Source organism: Triturus cristatus, chromosome 8 (assembly GCF_964204655.1).
Source record: "Triturus cristatus chromosome 8, aTriCri1.1, whole genome shotgun sequence".
NCBI classification, from domain to species: Eukaryota; Metazoa; Chordata; class Amphibia; order Caudata; family Salamandridae; genus Triturus; species Triturus cristatus.
In genome coordinates this window covers 1,600,398,324-1,600,414,950 of record NC_140591.1, presented here as the reverse complement: position 1 = coordinate 1,600,414,950, position 16,627 = coordinate 1,600,398,324, and the positions used below count along the sequence as shown (strand labels likewise).

Below are 16,627 nucleotides of genomic sequence, written 5' to 3'. Positions count from 1 at the left end.
CTCCCTTCACTCTGGTGCTGGCTTGGTGCTGCCTTCTGCGGTCCTCTGATGCCCATCCACCAAACATCTAAATTTAATTTTAAGTTTAGATCTCCTGGCAGGGGGCTGGGGGCAAACTACCCCCTTGAGACGGGCAGTCATTAAGTGGGTGCATCAAGTAACCTTGACCCGGAAAAAGCTACATACACCACAACATCTTAGACGGGTATGAGCTCAGGAAAATAAAGGCAGACTGCCAACAACGTAATTAATAGCAGAAAAAGGAAAAACAAAATGCTTAGTGAATCCATCAAAGGCAAGACCAAGACAGGTGCAAAGAAAACAACGGATACAACGCACCATATGGAACATGCCATTTTGGTAGAGATAGACAGAGCTTTGCTACCACCACCTCTAGTGAGAATAATAAAAACCTGCTATCAGCCTAAAATATACAAACAATTTGCATTTGTGAAGGATGCATTGGCAGTATTGAACTTTAGCAAAAGTGAGCAAAGGGGGCTCCCCTCCCAGCTACACCCAGAGGTGATAGCCCAAATAGGAATAGTAGCTGTGTCCACATTGGGATACAGCACAGAACACAACACAGAACAACACGCCGATAGAATCAGAGAGGAAAATCAAAAACAAGATCTGGTTCAAGCAAGGGAAGGTGATGTAGCGCTTAAAAGTTTGAAAATTGTAGGGGTGCATTATACTCACTGTTAGTCGGCACCCGCATATAATCAAATGTGTATCCAGGTATCTTGTGTGCAGTGTATTACGAATTGTATAACCTATATCGATTTTAATAGAAGTGCTAGCTATGTACAAGCCCATTGTAAACGTATTGGAGAAATGTATAGAGTTTAGTTTATGTGAAATGTAATGTGGTGTTAGAAATGTGCACCCTAGACTTCGTGTCTGTAGTTTGTTTAGCTTGACCACACATGAAAGAAAGACGTAAATGTCAATACTGTGATTGAAACCTGCTTGTGTAACCGAAGTAGTGGCCAGAATTCGCATATATCGTTGAGGCGAAAGGCCTGGTATTTTCTTATGTTAGCCAAGGGCAATAGGCCAAAAAGGATTTATTCCAGTAGAGGTTTTAGGCTGTAGTAAATTGCAACTTAAAAGATGTGAAGAATGTCTGCTTTGCATGATCTCACCCCAGGTGCAAGGACAGTTGCTCGTTAGTAGAGAAGCTCTTTGTTCACAAATTGACTTATGTAGTAAAAGCCAGACATGGGAGTGTATTGGAATGTGCCAATCGTAACTCCTAGTGCGGATGGCGTCTGGGACTCAAGGCCAAGCGATGGACGATGGAACTGGACAGCGCTCTGTGGAAATTTACTGAAAGACGACCCCGGAGAAGAGGAGGCGCAAAGGGCGTGTTCTGGGATTTGGGGTTCTGTATTAGGGACAGCGCCCCGAGGGTGGAGGCAGATCAGAGCAGCCCTGAGCAGAGGAAGGCTAGGCGAAGAGATAGAGGGGGCAACTTAGACCAGCTCTCTAAGTGAAGTCTTCTTATGAAGTTTCACTCTGACACCTTTTATTCGATGAGGGTCTCAAGGGATTGCTAAGTAGGGATGTCATCTAGTGCAGAGTAGGGACAGAGATGGTATGGTTCAGTGTCCCTAGTATCGACATTTGCTTGGTGGTGTTCTACCTCATGCTTTTAGAGATTGTACTTTTAGTTATTTTTAGCCGTATGCGGATTCTCCGTAGAGTAGCTTTTGTGTTAGTGCCTATGTACTTGTTGTGCCTCGTATTGAGGACTTTGTATCTGCAAATCTTCATGCTGATAATAAAAACCAGAGAGCCAATAGATTAAGTCTCGAGTCCTTGATTATGGCAAATTGCGGACAGTAATTGATAATTGTGTTGTTTTCCCTCCACGCTATTGGGCAAGTAAAAAGGTCCATCTGACCAGAGTGGGTTCCAGTAGATAATTGCGAGATACTCAAATGGGCCGGAGCAGTTGGTAGCAGAGGATGGTTTCTTACTGATAGCGAGGGAAGATTAGATAAGGATAAGTGACCCTTGAGGCCCAAGAGACGATAAGTGATGCTGAATCATCAGATGGCGAGCAGCAGACGGCAGCAGATGAGCATCGACGGCGAGTAGCAGCACGGCCGAAAGCAGCAGTTCCAGGAGTGAGTATGAAAATGAGATGTTGTAGATTGCGGTGTTGATTTGTTGTGTGATGTCTTGCGGAGTTGTTGTGTATGTCGTGTGATTGTGAGATCAGGCTGTGAGCGCGCGCAGCCCGGGAATTGTGGTGTAGAAGACACCTGAGATAGATTTTGTTGACCACCCAAAGGAGATCGTGAGGTACCATCGATCACCTGGACCGAGATAGGGGGAACGAATGCGTGTGTGTATGGCAACTTAACGCTGGTCGTGGGTTGTGGTGTGCAGATCGGAGTGTTAGTAACCTATCAGAGGCGATCTGTCTGGCCGGACGGGGGCAGACGGGCGCCAATTGAGGTCAACAAGGTCGAGAGACTGTGGACGAACAGTCAGAGGCTGTGGACGGACAGCCAGAGAAGTAACTTAATCGGTTATTTCAGTGTATGAATGGGACGAGAGTAAGTGTGAAACGAGTTTTGGAGAAGGGAACTGCTGCGAGCGAAGGAAGGTGACGTCAGAGAGTGTCGCGCTGTGATAGGCCGGTTGGTGTGAGTCGCGCTGTTATTGGAGGATTCGAGAACAAGAAGTAAATAGAGCGCGAGATCGAATTCGCTCATTATGAAGTGCCTTAGGGCTTTGCGAGAGTTGTGTAGAGGCGATAAGCATGTGGTTGTTCGTGGGGGAGAAGAAGCCCCTCCCGAGGATACCCCGGCACATTACATGGCACAAAATGTGGGGTTACATACTATAGTTTGGATTGAGAATTGGCACAAGGTGACACAAGGTGAAGGGGAATTAGCTTTCCCGAGGTACGGCTCATTTAGACTAGCAGTGCTGTACCAACTGAAGACGGTGATGGGGTCCTTAAAACCCTTGCCAAGACCAGCACAGTTTGAAGCATTACATGCGTGGATTAGAGCAGCGCATGATAAGGAAAAGGGAAGAAGTCAGGAGAGAATGAGGAAGTCGATTAGGGCATTTCAGGATGCCAAGTGGGACGCAGCGGAGAAAAGATGGAGAGTGCAGACAATTGAGGAAGCGAAACTGTATCCCGCGCTAATGGAGGAGACTGGGATAAGGTATGGGAAAGCACAGAAAGAGGAAGATAGTGATTCCGATGATGGGGTATTGCAAAGATTGTTAGACGAAAGACCACCCCCTTATAATCCAGATGAAGAGGATGATAGGTGGGGTGAGAGGGGAGACTCTAGGAGGGTAACAATCCAGCCTGAGACCCGAGTGGAAGGGTTGGTTTCGTTTGAAACAGCGAGTTCACAGGGTCAGTCGGAGACCAGTGGAAGGATTGGACGAGAGATGAGGTTACCGGATGCCTTAAGGGTACCGGTCACCATTGGACCGATTGTGTCGATATACAGTCCGGAATCAGAGGAAAGAGAGAGGTCAGAACGAGTGGCAGAAAGAACGAGGAGAGAAAGCGGGGAAAGTGAGTTGGAAGGGGCAACGGCCCGACCTCCAAGCCCTGTACAATGGAGTACACCATTAGCAGCGGTGTCAGACACATCTAGGGGCGAAGAGGACGAGAGACCGGTGAGGCCGAGGACTCTGATGGAGTCAAGATCAGATTCAGGGTCATGGGTACCGCCAAAGAAGCAAATGAGCTGGAATATGGGCCGAGCGGGGACAACCCCAGTTGCCTTTACGAGCCATTCTGCTCCCATAGAACTACCAGAAGAAAGGAGAGAGCAGGAGCCGGAATGCGAGTATGATGAGGGACGTGGAGCAAGTTGTCAGGTGTTGAAAGGGGCCTTGAAGGCAGGAATGATAGATGTAGTAAGACTTAAAGCAGAGGCGGATGAAATAATACATGGGAATCTACCTCTTGAGAGAGTAGTGGCATATACTCCGGATGAATTGCTTTTTGTAGCAAAAGATGTGACTCGGAAAGCACGAGCGGCACATGAGAAACTGGCGGGTTTGGCTAGAGAATATGGGGTGGATCTATCCAAGACTAGAGCATTGCAAGGGAGCCATAGGATGCATTGTACCGAGCGGGAATTGGAAGAGAAAAGAGTGGTTGGTCTAAGGTCACATACTAAGGAACTGATTGTAGCTATGAGAATATGGCTGATGCTTGACAAATGGCAAGAGAAATGGGCTAGGAAAAAGAATTCTAGGGGAGCGAAAGGAGGGAGCTCTGAAGGAGATTTGCAGGAGGTAAAGATCCTTCCCTTGAGAGAGGTGGCGAATGGAGGATATGTGCATGTACCATGGAGCAGGGGGGATTTGGCATCATTTACGAATGATTTTCCCAGGCTCAGGGAGAAGCCTGCAGAGTGGTACAAGCAAGTTGAGCGTTTCGTTAAGATTTCGAAGGTGTTGTGGATAGACCTGAACACCTTATTCGATATTGTGGTTCCAGGGGACTTGTGGAACGCATGTAAAATTGCTGTTGATTGGCCGGACTATGAGCCTGATAGGAACATAGTTACAAATGGTCCGTCGCCCGTGGTAATGAGGCTGTACGATAAGGTAATTACCTGGTTGAAATCGAAGGTTTCACCCCAAGACATCGATTGGGTGAAGATAGACAGGACAGTGCAGGAGCCAAAGGAGACAGTACATGAATTTTATGAGAGACTTTTGAAGGCTTTTAAGCAGTACAGTGGTTTAGATGAGCTGGAAACGAAGGACATGGGACAGTTTGTGTCTAAGTTCGTGCTGGGTTTGAAGCCCGAGGTCAGTCTTATGATACAGCAGCATTTGATCTGTTGGCAGAATAAGCCCGTAGATGAGATCTTGCGGTATGCTAGGTACTGCACGGATGAGATTGAGTCCAAGCACAAGAAGATGAAGGATAACTTATTGCTCATTCAGATGCAAGCTGCTCAGGGACCGCTGAATGGGGGTCCGGTGGGGCGGAGACAGGGAAACTATCAGACAGGGAATCAGAACGCGCAGGGTCAGGGAAGGCCGAGGCCCGTTGACCCTAGGACAGGCATAGATGTAGCAATCTTGAAGAAGACGACAGCTTGTCACCAGTGTCACCAGGTGGGACATTGGAGGCGCGAGTGTCCCTTGAACCCCTATAATCAGCCGCAGATGGAGGGAGGAATGGGTCAGGTCCCTGGGGCAGAACAGGTACAGACGGTGACTGTACCGAGAATGATGCAAGGGGGGACCGGCGTCTCGCAGGTGCAGGTTCCCCAGCCACCCCGGATGCAGAACATACAGCAGGGAGCTCGGACTTATTTGCAGATGCCCATGTTCGAAGTAGGAGAGGAGAGGGATGCAGACTTGCTGGCGCAGCTAAGTTTAGGTCAGGATGATGATTGCATACTTAGGGCTATTCTAGAGGTAGATCAGAGAGGACCCTTTGTGGAAGCAGAACTCGATGGACACCCTACTACCTTTTTGGTAGATACGGGGGCTACCAGGTCAACTATAAGATCAGCAGTAATTCCGGGAGTAGCCCTTTCGGGGGAATGCATACAAGTGGTTGGAGTGGCGAATAAGAGGCTAGTTAGCCCCTTGACAGAACCGATTCCAGTCAGGATAGGCAACTTTAGGGATCGACATCAGTTCGTGGTGTGCGATTCTAGCCCTGTTTGTTTGTTGGGAAGAGACTTATTGTGTAAACTAAATTGCACAATTTACTGTACCCCGAAGGGAGTAGAGGTACAGACAAGAGATGATGACGCGACCTTTAAGGTTGCAAATCAGCGGGTGTGCGTGGAAATGTACCCGGCTTTGACAGTGGAGGAGCTTCCACAGGATTTGAGGGAGTCTGTATCGACCGAGGTGTGGGATCTAAGCGGAGAGGAGATCGGTTTAGTCAGGGGAGTGGAACCAGTGAAGATACAGGTTAAGCCAGACGCAGAATTCCCGAGAACACCTCAGTATAAACTGTCGCCTGAAACAATTGCAGGGATTAAACCTGTGATTGAGTCTATGATTAGGCAGGGAATACTGGTGGAGATCATGGGTAGTCCATGTAACTCACCCATTATGGGACTGCAGAAACCAAGCGGGAAGTTTAGGATAGTGCAAGACCTGCGGAAAATAAACGACATAGTTGTTCCATGTTGTCCAGTGGTACCGAATCCATCTGTGATACTGTTCCAGATCCCATGCGAAGCTGGATGGTTCACAGTGATTGACTTGTGTCAGGCATTCTTTTCGATTCCCCTACATGAAGAGAGTAGATTTCTTTTTGCATTTAGGCTAGAGAATCGTATATTAACGTGGTGTCGTATCCCACAGGGGTATACGGAGAGCCCGTCAATTTTTAATCAGCTCTTAAAGAAGAATCTTGAAGGTCTTGTGTTGCCGAAAAACTCTGTTTTGGTGCAATACATTGACGACCTGCTTGTTGCGTCAGAGACAGAAGACGCTTGCAGGGTCGATACCATTGCGTTGTTGAATTTCCTGGGAGAGAACGGTCACAAGGTGTCTCCAAACAAGCTGCAATACTGTTTACCTGAGGTACAGTATTTGGGGCACAGAATTGAGAAGGGTAAAAGGAAGGTGTCTCCAGATCGCATTGATGCGATTCTGAGAATGCCAGTTCCCTCGACGCAGAGGGAAGTTAGAATGTTTTTGGGAATGGTGGGTTATTGCCGCCAGTGGATCCCAAACTTTTCCTTTGAAGCGAAGCCTTTACAGCGGCTGACGCGAAAGGATGTAAGTGATCTGGTACCATGGGACGACGACTGTTTGAAATCATTTCTGAGGCTGAGAGAAGCCTTATGTAGCGCTCCTGCGTTGGGAATGCCGGATTACAACAAGGCATTTGCATTGTTCTGCTGCGAAAGAGAAGGTTGCGCATTAGCAGTGTTAACCCAGAATCATGGAGGTGTCCGTAGACCAGTTGCTTATTTCTCAGCTACTTTAGACCCAGTAGCTTCTGCGTTGCCCGGATGTCTCAGATCCGTTGCGGCAACAGGTGTCAGCATCGAGAGATGTGAGAGCATTGTGATGGGTCATCCTCTTACTGTACATGTGCCACATTCTGTTGAATTGTTGATGACTAGGACTAAAACGCAGCACCTCACGAATAATAGGCTGACTCGTTATGAGCAAGTTATCCTTGCAGCCGACAATGTGACATTGAAGAGGTGTGCTGTTTTAAATCCTGCTACATTGTTACCTATTCCATTTATAGATGATAATGAAGATTGTGAGGACCATGATTGTCTCGATGTGACTGAACTATGCACCAAACCGAGACCCGACATTGTCGATGAACCGCTCCCAGTGTCAGATGAGATTTTCTTTGTAGATGGTTCATGTTTAAGAGACAGTGTCGGTCGATTGAGAGCAGCGTTTGCTGTATGCACCATCACGGGTGTGGTTGAAGCCGCTTGTTTAGAAGGAGTACACTCCGCACAGGTGGCTGAGCTTATTGCTTTGACTCGTGCCTGTTTGGCAGCCGACAAGATCCGTGTAACTATTTACACGGACAGCCAGTATGGGTTTGGTGTGGTTCATGACTTCGGACAGCTATGGTCCCAGAGAGGGTTTATGACGTCTTCAGGTTCTCCTATAAGAAATGGTGATCATGTGCGGAAATTGTTAAAAGCATTGCAAGGTCCTGATGAAATTGCTGTAGTTAAATGTGCTGCACACACAAAGGGGAACGATTTTGTTTCGTTGGGAAATAACTATGCTGATGAAGTAGCCCGATTTTGTGCAGAACAGGGATGCAACTTCACTGAGACCCACGTCGAGGAAATTGGGGAGGAGGTGGTGTACGGTCAGATGTTAGCAATGGCAGACTCATGGGAGGAACTGAAACAGCTTCAGGAAGGGGTCTCGGATCAGGAACGTGACAGTTGGATACGAGCTGGATGTGAGAAGGGAGATGTGGATATATGGGTTTCGAATGATGGACGAGCAGTGTTGCCGGAAAGTTTGTTGAATCCCATGGCGAGGTTGATACATGGTGCTGTACATCTGGGTAGGGATGCCATGATGAGAGTGTTTCGTCAGACTTGGTACAACCCGAAGTTTCGTGCAGTGGCTGAAACTGTGTGCCAGAGGTGTATCACTTGTCAACAGATGAATGTAGGGAAAAGAACTGCTGTGACGTTGAGCCACATAGGGAGGTCAGGGGGACCTTTCAATAGGATGCAGTTGGATTTTGTCAAAATGCCGAAGTGTAATGGGTTGAGGTACATATTAGTGATAGTATGTGTCTTTTCCAGGTGGGTGGAGGCGTACCCTACACGCAGATGTGACACACTCACAGTAGCGAAACTATTATTGAGAGAACTCATTCCAAGGTACGGGTTCCCGACGTCCTTTGAATCGGACAGAGGAACTCATTTCCACAGCGAAGTTATGAAGTTGCTTTGTGCTGCTTTGAATATAGACCAGAAGTTACACTGTAGCTATAGACCGGAAGCTTCAGGGATAGTGGAGCAGGTGAATGGAACTCTGAAGGCTCGGATGGCGAAAGTGTGTTCGTCTACGTCTCTGAAATGGCCTGACGCATTACCTTTGGTCCTTATGAGCCTCCGAAGTGTGCCTGATAGAAGGACTGGGTTGTCACCCCATGAAATCCTCATGGGAAGAGCGATGCGTTTGCCTGCAATACCTGCTACTGCTCTGATAAATATCACTGATGATATGATCCTGGACTATTGTAAAGGCCTTGCTGACGTGGTCCGTTCTGTGTCTCAGCAGGTGCAGACAGCAACGGTTCCAGCTGCGAGTGACCGGTGCCACGACTTGGACCCAGGCGATTGGGTCCTAGTCCGAAAGCATGTGAGGAAGAGTTGTTTGGATGCTAGGTGGCGCGGCCCTTTCCAAGTGATCCTTGTCACGAACACCGCTGTCAAGTGTGGAGGTTTACCGAACTGGGTGCATGCTTCTCATACCCGTAGAGTTCCAGCACCCTTGGAAGATACAGCCCCTCTCGAGAACAAGGATCCCAGTGAGCCGACAGAGCCTCCTGAGAGGGCCAGTCAAGCTGTAAGGGTTGCTGAAGCGGCTGATGGTGCACTGAATCGAGTTGAGGAAGAACGTGAAAGAAGTACTGACCCAGAAACCGGCGAAAGAGCAAGAGGTGCAGTGGGTAGTACTGAATCGAGTTCGGGCGAAGAAGAGGAAGTCAGTGCACAGGGTATCGGGGAGAAGACCGGAGGTGCCACCGAAGCAGAAAGGGTTTGGCCCGCAAGACAGAACCGGGTAAACCTGAGGTTGGCTCCGGACACCGACCTTGCACCAGTTTCGGAAGAACCAGAAGAAGAATCAGGGGATGAGGAGAATCCTCAAGGTGTGAGAAGATCAAAGAGAACAAGAGTGCCAAGTCGGAAGTACGCTTTACCCGAGTGGGCATATCAAGTGACTGATGCCAGGGTTACCGAGCACGGGAAGGTTGAGGTCGATGACATTGGTCAACAGTGTCCCGCTCCAGAGGGTGGAAGTGTTGCTGAAGGTTCCGGGATTGGAGATCGAAGGAATTTTGACGATTCATATTCCGAGTCCGCCATTCCTAAGTGTCATTCGAGGTATGATCTTGGACAATTTGGAGTTCCCGACGTTCACGACTGTGCCAGATCCACAAGAACTGATCATTCTTAAGCTCGAAATATTGCAGGGAGTCTTGGAGCTGTTGGGACCAGCGCTTATGTTAGATTGATTTGAGAAGGTTGCAAGCAGAGAAGAAGATAACCTAGATCCGAGCGGAAGAAGAACAAATTTAGGGATTTTTCCGTTATAGAACGAAGAAAAGTTAGGGAGGTTTGCCTAAAGTTCACGAAAGAGACACTGATGAGAAGGAGACTTACCCTTTCAGAGACTGTATTGGACACTGAGTACATTCCGAAGATGGCAGATCCTGCAAACCCACATCGTAGGGCTAAATTGATAGTAGGCACGTTGGTAGGAGTTGTGATAGTCACCATATTTGCGGTAGTGATAAGTTCATACATGGTGGCTCACAGGCAAGAGGGGAAGGTTCAGGGAGCACCCACACCTATTACCCCAGGGCAGAGTGGTGTCAGTATCAGAGAACAGGAAATATCGAAGTTGAGGGATGATCGCAGACTCCACATGGATTTATCGAGGGGTGATTTTAAGCTTAACGCGTATGCAAGGTTGCTGTATGAGTATGTTGATGCGATGGATGTGAAGGATTGCTATGTGTGTATGCAGTTGCCTGCTTCAGTGGATGAGGGTATCAAGTATCATCATCTCCCATTGACATATGGGATTTCTTGTAGTTTATTACTCAGTTTATTTTATGACAGGAGACAGTTCGAGTATTTCTTTTCAAATTTTGATACGGTACTTCCTGAAGTTCCAGCAATCAAGCATTTGAACAAATATGATTCTAGCAAGAAAGAGGACAGACTCCTGAAGTATTTTAGACCGACTATGAAGTTGGATACGGCGCATGCTCACAGGAATAACCTGACATGTGCGTTATCTGAGATAGAGAAGAAATTCATAGATCAGGTAGAGGACAGATACAGACGGTTGACCCAGACACGACACACCGGAGATAGCCCAGTAGATTGGACAGACGAGGAGAGGGCTCACAGATCCAAGGGAAGTTATGGACCAATAGCGTTAGAGGAGGTACAGAGAGGGAATTTGTGTATTGGACGGCCTCAATCCGATACGGATAAGGTCGCAGTAGGACATAGCACTTGTTCTCAGACCTTCACAGTGGAAGCTTCTGCTAAGAATTTTATGGTAGGTCCAGTAGAGGTAATTCCGACAGTATATTATGTATGTGGGAAGAATGCTTATGTCAGGCTACCTGCGAATTGGTATGGCATATGCTATTTGGCCATTATATTCCCGAAGATCTATCACACCGAGGACTTGGAGTTGTTAGAGACGAAGCGACAGTCCAGGAAACGTAGGGCTACGAACGCTGGTGCAGTGATTGGGGACATATACGGAGCAATGATACCTAGTATGGGTGTGGTGTTGAATGATGTGAAGATCAGGAGGTTGGCGACTGTGGTTGATGAGTTGTCTATGAACACGGCGAGATCTTTGTTGTTGGTGGCTGGAGAGATGTTGTCGATACGGAATATGGTTATGCAGAATCGCCTTGCTTTAGACGTATTATTAGCCAAAGAGGGCGGAGTCTGCAAATTATTGAAGGTTCAGGAATGCTGCACATATATTCCAGACAACACGAAGGAGATAGGGAAGTACATAGATAACATCACGACTATTCACAAGGAGATTATGGATTTGACGGAGGAGAATGTGTGGGAGAAGATTGGATTAGGCTTTGGAAGAGTGGGAACCTGGTTTGCGAATTTGGGAAGAGGATTTCTGGGATCAGTGTTGAAGCCAATTATCATTGCTGTGGTTTGCGTGATTTGTTTGTGGGGATGCGTGAAGGCATGGAAGTGGTATCAAGGAGGCAAGGTTGAAAGGGCTCTTAAGGCAAACGAGAAAAGGATGGCGAAGCTCCAGGAGCAGCAATATGAGAGTCTTAAGAAACTAGAGGGAGTTCGACATGGCAAAGTTATGACTAGCGCGGTTTAAATCAGTTCTAAAGAAGAGAAATGTAATGGTGTGATGACGGATGTCATCAAAGGGGGGAACTGATGTAGCGCTTAAAAGTTTGAAAATTGTAGGGGTGCATTATACTCACTGTTAGTCGGCACCCGCATATAATCAAATGTGTATCCAGGTATCTTGTGTGCAGTGTATTACGAATTGTATAACCTATATCGATTTTAATAGAAGTGCTAGCTATGTACAAGCCCATTGTAAACGTATTGGAGAAATGTATAGAGTTTAGTTTATGTGAAATGTAATGTGGTGTTAGAAATGTGCACCCTAGACTTCGTGTCTGTAGTTTGTTTAGCTTGACCACACATGAAAGAAAGACGTAAATGTCAATACTGTGATTGAAACCTGCTTGTGTAACCGAAGTAGTGGCCAGAATTCGCATATATCGTTGAGGCGAAAGGCCTGGTATTTTCTTATGTTAGCCAAGGGCAATAGGCCAAAAAGGATTTATTCCAGTAGAGGTTTTAGGCTGTAGTAAATTGCAACTTAAAAGATGTGAAGAATGTCTGCTTTGCATGATCTCACCCCAGGTGCAAGGACAGTTGCTCGTTAGTAGAGAAGCTCTTTGTTCACAAATTGACTTATGTAGTAAAAGCCAGACATGGGAGTGTATTGGAATGTGCCAATCGTAACTCCTAGTGCGGATGGCGTCTGGGACTCAAGGCCAAGCGATGGACGATGGAACTGGACAGCGCTCTGTGGAAATTTACTGAAAGACGACCCCGGAGAAGAGGAGGCGCAAAGGGCGTGTTCTGGGATTTGGGGTTCTGTATTAGGGACAGCGCCCCGAGGGTGGAGGCAGATCAGAGCAGCCCTGAGCAGAGGAAGGCTAGGCGAAGAGATAGAGGGGGCAACTTAGACCAGCTCTCTAAGTGAAGTCTTCTTATGAAGTTTCACTCTGACACCTTTTATTCGATGAGGGTCTCAAGGGATTGCTAAGTAGGGATGTCATCTAGTGCAGAGTAGGGACAGAGATGGTATGGTTCAGTGTCCCTAGTATCGACATTTGCTTGGTGGTGTTCTACCTCATGCTTTTAGAGATTGTACTTTTAGTTATTTTTAGCCGTATGCGGATTCTCCGTAGAGTAGCTTTTGTGTTAGTGCCTATGTACTTGTTGTGCCTCGTATTGAGGACTTTGTATCTGCAAATCTTCATGCTGATAATAAAAACCAGAGAGCCAAGAGATTAAGTCTCGAGTCCTTGATTATGGCAAATTGCGGACAGTAATTGATAATTGTGTTGTTTTCCCTCCACGCTATTGGGCAAGTAAAAAGGTCCATCTGACCAGAGTGGGTTCCAGTAGATAATTGCGAGATACTCAAATGGGCCGGAGCAAAGGTATAAATATGCATATTGATACGAACACCCAAACAGGGAGTGAGGCAATTAGACTGGTTAAAAGAAGCTCTCCAGTAGGAACAGATAACGAAGGTGTGTTCGCCACCTACACACAAGAGGGCCCAAGAATACCACTGGAACCAAATATCACAATCCAGGCCTGACGGCATGCAGAGATTCATCTACCCGGACCCCAAAGTTAATCTGCCCCTCCCAGATACGCATATGGCAGGCAATTCCGATACCATTTTGAATAATCAAACATTAGACAATGGAGAAACCCGAGGACTGCCATTGAGCTTCAATTTACAATCCCAGCTCTTAATAGTACTAAAAAGAAACAAGAAAGTTGGGACCAGGGAACGGCAACAAACAACACTGGGTTTTCATCCCTAGCTCCAATTGGATCACAGCCAGTATCTGCATGCAACATTTTAGCCAGCAGCACAGAAAGGATAGACTCTGAACAAGCAAAGAGCAACAATCCAGAAGCTAGTAACACATCTTTTCTCACAACAGAAGAGTGGGAAAAGTTGGTTACCTCATACCTGCCTGAGGATAAAGGTAATAGAACACGCCAAGACAGAGGAAACGAGACAACTAAGTGAATTGAGGAAACCCCAACTGAAGGAAACAAACTATGGTCATCCCTTTTAAATACTATGCAACTTTCAACAAAGGCCATGCAATACCACTTAGACAAAATGGATATTAAACTCTCCCTCCTTAATTGTCTAGCCATACACGTCTCAAATATCCATAGCAAGCTGTCAGAAATTAATAATTTCATCAAGAGAATTAATTTTTTTATTAGAATTTTATTTATTTTTTTATTGTGGAAGATGGCCACCGAGTAGGAACTTCCGTAGGAGCTCCCGGTTTGAGGATTACCTTTCTGGTTGTTATCCTTGTTTAAACCGTCTCACTGGCCTTCCCAACTGTTACTCTGAGGCTCGAACATGCACTGCTTCGGTCTAATTACGAAAAAATTCAATATCATACTCACCTATCGCAGGTTGGAGCGATAGCAGCGACGACTCTGGATATGCTACCCTTGCATGGTACATTGCCTGGGCTCGCAGCATTGCGACGTGCCCGCCTCTCCTTGAATCTTTCCGCGGCTGTTGCACTCCTGTGAGCCTGGAGGATCCGTCACTGCCGACCCGCACTTGTGCAGTTTGCCTTTTCTATGGCACGATCGCCTGGTGTTGCCCGCTGACCCGCCTAGCTGGCGCCGTCTCTTTGAGCGAACCTGGTTCCCCGTTTGCATGTAGCACTGCCTGGGCTCGCAGCATCGCTCCGTGCCCTTTCTGCTGGAACCATCCTGCTGCTGCCCTGGATCTTGGACTTCGCTTTCTGGTGAGCTGTGTTGATCTGTCGCTGTCGGCCCCGCATTGGTGTATTTTGCTGCTGTTTTTTTTTTTCGTGATTGCCTGGTTTGACCTGCTGACCCGCTGACCCGCAAGGGTCTCTCCAAGAGAGTTTGAGTTCCGCCTAGAGTCCTGTTTCTTGGAGGCCAAGCGACGGTATCTCTGTGCCCCGATTCAACTTGCGCTCTGAGAGCACCTCCCACCGTATGCGCTCACAGCCCGACCTCAAGCCGAGGGGTCTACGTGTGCCGGCGTATATTGGTTCTCTTGAGTGTTTTGACTCTGGAGCTTGTGGTGTCGTGCTGAGCGGTCTGTCTACCATCACATATTCCCCAGTCCTGCTGTTCTGAGACTCTGCTTTTTAGGTCTCGCATAGGGCAGCGCATGCGCTGCCTCTACGAGGCATTAAGTAATCAGCATTGCTAGTTAAACTCCACCCATTGCATTTCTCTTTACTTCCTCACTTACCATTGGTGAAATCGGTCATTGCTCTTCTTAACGTGCTCTTTGTTGGCTGGTGGTCCGTCACGTCATTTCCGTTTTCTTCCGTTTCTGGCGGAAGCAGCATCGATCAACTACTGTTAAATTGCGCTGCAGGGAGGCATCTTTAAATGTAGGCACTACTTTTTTTTTTTTCCATGGCGCCGGGTTCGCGCCCCTCGCTCCTTGTTGTTCTCAGTATGCTGAGGTCTTCCAGCCTGTACAGTGAGCCGCGCAGGCTCGGCTGCTCCAGCCGCCTACTCTTGTTACACAGCCAGTCGCCATGACCCCTCCCACTCCCTAAGCAAGGAGGTGGATACGGAGGCCGTGCGCCTTTCAATTTATTCATATTAAAATCACACTTAAATGACGCAGCCCATGCTGAGGATCGAACCCTGTTTTCCTGCTCCAAAAACAGCAGCGTTCTTGTTGAGCCACCTTCTCGCACCGTTTGTTGTATTTGGTTTCAGATGCTACATTTGTCGCTCTCAACCGTGTTTTTTTTTAATTGTATCTGTCTCCCCCTCCATGTGTATTATTTTTTTAATTTATCTCTCCCCACCCTCCCCTCCAAGATCGCTGTTTATTTTTAAATAATTAAATAATGCAGCACACGCCGAGGCTCGAACCCTGTTCTCCAGCTCCAAAGTCAGCAGCGCGCGCAGCCTGCCATATGTCTTGTGTCAGGTTACAAATGCTTTCGCTTTTGCGGCTTTGCCGCACACCACTCATTCTTTCTTGTTTATTAAAGCCATTCTTTTTCTGTCTCTCGTAACGTCCGCAAAGAGTCACAAGCTTGTTTTATTTTCAGCGCACCATGCGCACTTTTACTTTAATTTTGTAAGCCCCAAGACTGCTACAGAAATGGCCATTGGGCTGGGGGTCTCCCACGCAGGGACCTCCTTTGATCATCCGCCTGACAACTCTGGGCGACACACACCGCAGGCGGAGAGGATGGCTCAGGCAGTCCAGCAGCACTTCCTCATTGGTCAGCAGCCTCAGTGACCGGACAGAACGGGACTCAAGTGAGCCAACCCTTGCACTTTGTGTACTGTGCCGACGATCACATCAGGACAGTTTCCCCTCTCACCCTCGTACTCAGATGGAGTACGCCCACAACAGGACCGTCCACCCTCACCAGGGGCCTGCCCAGCAGGCACCCTCTAATGTCCACAGGTCAGCGGCTGCCAGTCTTCCCATGGGCCAGGTCAGTTACTCATCTGGGCGTGCGCAGGCCAGTGATTGCGCTGTCCAGGGATCCAGTCACAGTGTTTTAAGGAACCGACACCTCCAAACCTGCAGCACTCGAGGTCCTTCTTAAGCGCATAGCGTCGGCACTTTGATTTATCAGCGAGGCAGTGGGAGGCTCAGAGGGAAGAGTTTGTTTGGTACACGCAGATTTCGGGCAAAAACAAAGGCGGGTAAATACGTTCTCTTATTCTCCTTTCTATTGTAATCAATCACTCTCTCTCTCACTCTGTTACTCCCTCTCTTTTTTTCAGACTGTTTAGTCTTTCACATAAGCTCACGGAGTTATACATATTTTATTTCATTCATTATGACTATGTGCATCACCCGCTTGCAAGCGATGCAATTAATACCACCGCACTATGAAGTGTGCATCTTAGATCGTCCTGAGTTGTTCTCCAGGGAATAATGAGTTCACTGTGCAAACTTGAGGCGTTTAACAAAGGTGACTAATGATTAAGTGTGCTTCTAATCATTAGAAAAGAGTGTGCTGGTTAAAATTGAGATTGTGCTAAAAAAGGAACGCAATCGCAAAATTCAGATGAAAGCTGCTAAACACGTTTAACATTCCCAC

At 47.4% G+C, this 16,627-nt stretch overlaps 1 protein-coding gene across 3 annotated transcripts in view; it reads right to left on the bottom strand.

Annotated features, from left to right (window-relative positions):
• Nucleotides 1–14,724, bottom strand: part of LOC146806292 (zinc finger BED domain-containing protein 6-like) — a 335,542-nt gene extending 320,818 nt beyond the window's left edge. The window contains exon 1 of one of the 3 annotated variants that reach the window (XR_014967987.1): nucleotides 13,962–14,697. The gene's annotated coding sequence lies outside the window, so the exon portion shown is untranslated. Of the gene's footprint in view, nucleotides 1–13,961 lie in introns of all 3 variants that reach the window. The other 2 variants (XM_085623523.1, XM_085623522.1) reach the window with 2 other exon arrangements.
• Between the last annotated feature and the right edge of the window lie 1,903 nt (nucleotides 14,725–16,627).